Source organism: Micromys minutus (assembly GCF_963924665.1).
Source record: "Micromys minutus genome assembly, chromosome: 22".
NCBI classification, from domain to species: domain Eukaryota; kingdom Metazoa; phylum Chordata; class Mammalia; order Rodentia; family Muridae; genus Micromys; species Micromys minutus.
In genome coordinates this window covers 11,841,516-11,847,504 of record NC_137957.1, presented here as the reverse complement: position 1 = coordinate 11,847,504, position 5,989 = coordinate 11,841,516, and the positions used below count along the sequence as shown (strand labels likewise).

General features: G+C 38.8%; 1 pseudogene across 1 annotated transcript; it reads right to left on the bottom strand.

Moving 5' to 3' along the window:
* Positions 1-5,337: 5,337 nt before the first annotated feature.
* LOC308435297 (small ribosomal subunit protein eS12-like) lies at positions 5,338-5,717 on the bottom strand (annotated as a pseudogene). The gene has a single exon. The product of its transcript is annotated as a small ribosomal subunit protein eS12-like (transcript).
* Positions 5,718-5,989: the final 272 nt, after the last annotated feature.

Sequence of the window (5,989 nt, the reverse complement as noted above, 5' to 3'; positions counted from 1 at the left end):
CTGGTGATCACAATCCATAGTCAAGAGATCTACAGCTTAAATTCTAAAACCTCAGCTAATTTAGCATATGTGTGTAGAAGAAAGTTCTTCCGGAGGGGAGCAGAAGCACCTTCCACATGGTTCCAGTCAAATGCACAGTGAAATCATGAGGAAGTCTTGTACACAAGACTCGCCTGAGCTCTGACCCTTGGCTGGACTGGAATAGTGTTTTCCACACACTGTTGGAATTACAGAGAAGTCAGAGAAGAACTGGGAGGCACGCACATGCTTTGTAAGACCAGGGCAAGAGTCAAGGGCTTGAGCTCCATCTGAGTTGGTCCCTTCCTATTTCTACTTTTTAAAATATTTTTAAAACAATCGTTTATTTTTTGAATTTACAATATAATAACATCATCTCCTTTCCTCCCTCTAACCCCTCCCATGCACACTCATTGCTGTTCTAAAGTCTATGGCCTATTTTCTTGAGTTGTTACACACACACACACACACACACACACAAATGCATGTGTGTGCATGCACACACACATACACACACACTCACAAACACACACAATCCAAAAATACATGAATACAATCACCCCAGTTCATATATGTTACCTGTGCACATATGATCTTAGCAAGGACCACTTGGTATTGGATAACCCTGGGGAAGCCCATTCCCCCCACTCTCAGTACTCCCCAGTGGCTCATAGTTCTTAGACTATGGTTAAAACCTATTAAGTTTTCACCACTCATGTCAGCATTTCCATTGGCTTTGCTGTTATTCAGGCTTCCGTGTCAATGAGACTTCATGGGTGTGGCTCTCTCTGACATCTCTAGGAGACATAGCCTCATAGCAAACTTCCTGTATCACTGGCTTTTACAACCTTTCTGCCCCCTCTTCTGGATTTATTCCTGAGGCTAATATCCAGGATTCATGGTGAAGATGTATCAGTTAATTCTGGGTACCACAGATTGCAGGATTCATGGTGAAGATGTTATCAGTTAGTACTGTGTACACAGGTACAGGATTCATGGTGATGTATCAGTTAGTACTGTGTACACAGGTACAGGATTCATGGTGTAGATGTATCAGTTTTTGGGTTCCACAGGGTCTCTTATTCTCTGCATTATGATCAATTGTTATTTTCTATAATGATATTTGTTGCAAAAAGAATTTTCTTTGATGACAGACTAGGACTACACTTTATCTGTTTTGTAAAAGTTTTCCATCTTATATAATCCTTAACTCACTGTTACCAGGGACCCCTTTTTAGTACAATAAAAGTCTCTTTTTTCTCATATATAAATTGAATACAATTATAACAATTATGTAGATTATAAGGTATAATATGTAGTTATAATGTCTAGTCTATTATATTTGGCAACATATTTTATCATCTACCTTAACTTAATGAGTTTATAATTTTGTACATCAATTATGTTTGATTTTAATTTGTATTATTATCTGAAAACTACCCTTTTAAATCTAGAACATCTTTTTCGATGTTAAATATCTTAAATTTAGTTGTGAAACTATAACTAGTCTTTAATACTGTCAGAGGTTTGTGAAGGAACTAAACACTACCTGAGTATGTAGGAAGCACAAAGACACAGCTTCCAAGGCTACAGTGACGGAGACAGCTGGCCACTTGGACAGTCCCTAACATTTCCTATCATGTTGGAGTCTCTACCTTAAGCTGTCTGGGCCAGAAACAGGAATTAGGAAGAACTAGCTTGCTCTGCCCAGCGGCTAGCTTGTCTCAAATGAAGCAACTCCACATGGCGGTATTGATGCTCAGCGCCTTCCCTGAAGTGCCATGGGGATATTGTCAGGAGCAGACATGTCCTGTAGTCAAAAGATCTTTTAATAATGCAATAACATTACATGCCATATTCTGTGGATCTCCGACTCTTTTCAATATCATCTATCTACCTATAACACAACTAAATTGTTAAACATTGATCATTCTTGGGTATTAACTGAATAACCTTGAAAACATTTTATTGTGGTTAACTAAATTGGAATCTTATGTGACCACGAGTTTGACTATCTGACTATTAACATTCACTACTTAATTATTCTAAACAATTTGTAATAGCCACTATTAAAGGGGCTGGACCTTGTGTTCTTCAGTGAGTTGCATAGGCACAATACCTATCTAAATTAATTTTAAATTTTGTATCAATACACAAAGATTTATATAAATGAAAACCTCAACCCTGTATCAATATATAAATTCTGTGCCAATGTAAGAAATATAACTTGAATTCTGCATCAAATATAAAGATATCTACCAATGTAATATTATGGCTGTAAACTTCTTTGTTCATTGTAAATTTAATAATCCATGCATATTTGTCTAATTTCTGATAATATCACTATGTCACCCATTTTTCTTCTTAACCCTCTTACCCTAAGAGGGGGAAAAGCATAGAGAAGAGGAAAGAAAAGATAAAAATTCCTGAGTGTAAGCATCCTATTTTGATTCTTTCCTTCCAAGACTATAATTATTTGTAAATTATTCCCTAAAATGACAGCATATGTATAATTCATAAAATGACCAAAACAACCCTCCCCAACTTAAGGGGAATGGGATGAAGATTTTCTTATAATTGCTTTTTGTTGCCTTAGGGCAAAGAATTCTTAATTTCCAAGGGAACTGAAATAAATGGTTAAGTCAAAATCAACAAGCTGGCATTATTTGTTGTCCAGTGGAGAAAGTCCAGAGTATAACTGAAGTCCTGACTGGAACAGTCTGAAAGGCTGGGTGAACCGAAGTCACTGGGGATTAGCAGCCCTTTCTGAAGCTGTTCTGGAAGCACGTCTCTAGAGACAGCATCAGCTGAGGCAGTATCAGGCAGAGAGCTGGACCAGTGATCACTGTAGAATCTTTCAGGGCTGCCATGTTGGTGTTTTATTCTGTAATCCATGAACCTTACAACCAGTGTTTAGTTCTCTAAAGATGTTTTCATGGAATTTGCATGGGGTGCGGATCAATTAAAAATGAAATTTTGTTTCTTGTTTGAGCTGGTAAAAGGCAACTGTCTTTTTATGTGTTAGTTTGATCAAAAACCTAGTTGTAATAAACCTTCATTCATGCCACAGGAAAGGATGGCATGATGAAATTTTCAGGATCCTGTAACCAACAAGAGTTATTGGCTATGTATAGCTGAACTTTCAGCCACAGTCACTTTTATGTCTCAGTTAATTTCAGGGCCATTCTATGCAGAGGGCCCAGCAAGTCATGTCACCTGTCAATTACATCACCTGACCTGTTTGGCTTCCTTCCTGTCATATTCCTCTAACAACACTGATCCTTATTACTTTGGAAGACGTCTAAAGCCTTTTTTTTCTTTTCTGTAAACACAAATATAGAGACTCTCTTCCAAAAGAACATGTCCTTGGTCCAGCAACCCTAAGTCATCAAAAGTATAGATTGATTTAATTTAGCAGTCTCCCTTTATTTCAACCACTCTCACAGAGGATTTATAATATCATTATAACCACCAAACTTATAGGCACTTCATTTTGATAGTTAAAACAATTAATTTAAAACAATAATTATTATTTATTGAGACAGGGTTTCTCTCTATTTGTCTTTATGCCTTTGTCTCCTACCCAGAGATCAAAGGCCTGGATTTATTTATTTGTCAATTTCCATTAATTTCTCTGTTCTTTCTTCAAAACATGTATATCAATTTCATTTATTTCTCCCTTCTTTGGAGACTAATCATAGGTATATATATATATATATATGTATATATGTATATATATACCCTTTCCTTTTTATATAAATTGAATTAATATCCTTTCCTATCTTTAACTTCAAATTAAATTCCCTTCTATTTACTATATAAGCCGATTTTCATGCCAACAGGTATATTATCTTATTAAAGGGATATTTATTTCTCTTAGCTCTTTAGTATGGCTTGATGTAGATCCATCTTCCTGAGGGGCTGTGGCTCTTCAGCCAGGTGAATACCTGCCCAACTGGAATGTGAAGCTTCTAAGTCAGAGATTTCATTCTCTTGGTCAAAAAGAATTAATTTGGGGTGATTTTGTTGTTGTTGTGTTGTGTTGTTGTATTGTTGTTTTGTTGTGTTGTTGTATTGTGGTATTGTTATGCTGTTGTGTTGTATTGTATTGTTGTGTTTTATTGTTATGTTGTGGTGTGGTGTTGTGCTATTGTGTTGTCATTGTGTTGTGTTATTTTTTTGTTGTGTTGTGTTGTTGTGCTGTTGTGTTGCTCTGTTGTTGTGCTGTCATTATGCTGTTGTACTGTTGTTTTGTTGTGTTGTTGTATTGCTGTGTTGTTGTGTTGCTCTGTTGTGCTGTTGTGTTGTGTTGTTGTGGTGCGGTGTAGTATTGTTAAGCTCTTGCATTGCTGTGTTGTGTTGTGCTGTTGTATTGCTCTGTTGTGCTGTTGTTTGGCGTTTGGTTTTTAGTAGGCCTGTACTGCAAATCTGTCATCAACCCATATCTATCACTTCCTTTTCACCAAACCCCTCTTACAATGATGGACTTCGACTCACAATAAACTAACAACAACTATTCAACCGTAGTCATCAGAATGATTTCACCTCATAGGCAGCCACTCCTACATGAAGATAGTTTTTCCACTTCCCACCATTTTCTTTCTGCACAGAAACAAACAAGGGAAAATAACTATTTCTCACCGTAAGGTTGGCCACCAGTAAACATAAAAAAATCCCCTGTGGTTGGTGAGGATGGGAACTAGAAGTTCAGCCCCTCCCTCCTCCTAGCATCCAATCGGCAACTCCTGCAGGCTTCGTTTTAGAAATAAGTTTGAGACCTGCCTCTCATTTCCCCCCATATCCATGACCATAGCGTGAGGTTGGCTTCATCTCTGACCCAGACCGGAGCACCAGCCTGACATATGAATGTTCTCCTGTCTCTGGTCTCTTTTTCCTCCAAATGTATCCTCCGCATCCCTGAAGAGACCATCTACTCAATGTATGAATCCTGCTACGAGCTCACAGAAAGACCTTTCAGAGTGTTTCCTCTCACCTGCCCCACTACCTCTAAGACTCAACTTTACCAACCAGCGTCATTTAAAAAGTATTAGACACTCACGGAAGGATGCTGAATTTGTACATTGCTAAGAAGGAACAATTAAAAAATAAACTATCATCTTCCTTCACAAACCTCTCATAAATGATTTTAAGTTTCAGGTCCATACAAGGGGCTATTGTCATAGGCAAAATCAGCTGCGGAATCTGCATATCATCAAAGCATTCACTGATAATTTGGCCTCACACCGTTCTGTAGAATTCAGCATTGTGTGTATAAGACCTCTTTGAGTGAACTCTGTTTTGAGTCAATTTTTTATTTATTCATTCCTTGCACTTAGGGTATTCCTCGATGACATCCTTGGCCTGGGGTTCTTTGCCATAGTCCTTAACCAGTACACAACAGTAACCAACCACTTCCCGTGGCTTCCCTTCTCCATAGATTTTACAGAGGCCTATCCACTCCCCAGTCTTCTGTTGTCAACCTTCATCAGGTTGATTTGGGGCCTCCACCAGCTTGACATACACGGGCTCATCACACTTGGATGCAAACACACAGAGGTAGGCTGGGCACTGGCCTAAGGCTTTGGAAGATTCATGTATGCCCCATGCGAGGCCATAGTGGATGAGGACTGTCTTTGCATCTTTTGTAGAGCGGTGTTGATGTCCGTTACACGTCCTGCAACTATGCCTTCCTCAGCCATGGCGGTGGGTCACAGGGGACTCTGAATCTTGAACACACCCTGTTCAAGCTTAGACTTCTGTGCAACTTAGCTTCAGCAGAAGAAACATCTGGGTGGACTCTTAACTCCAAGAAACCCTTTAGCCCCGTCGTCTTTCCCTGCCTAAGTGCCAGCAACTTCACATTGCTCAGACTTCACCCACACATTTTTCTTCTCACTTTCCCTCTGTTCCAGCTTTCTCCATGGCCAGAGCAAAGGACACAGGACACTCACTCATGAACAGCAAACAACTG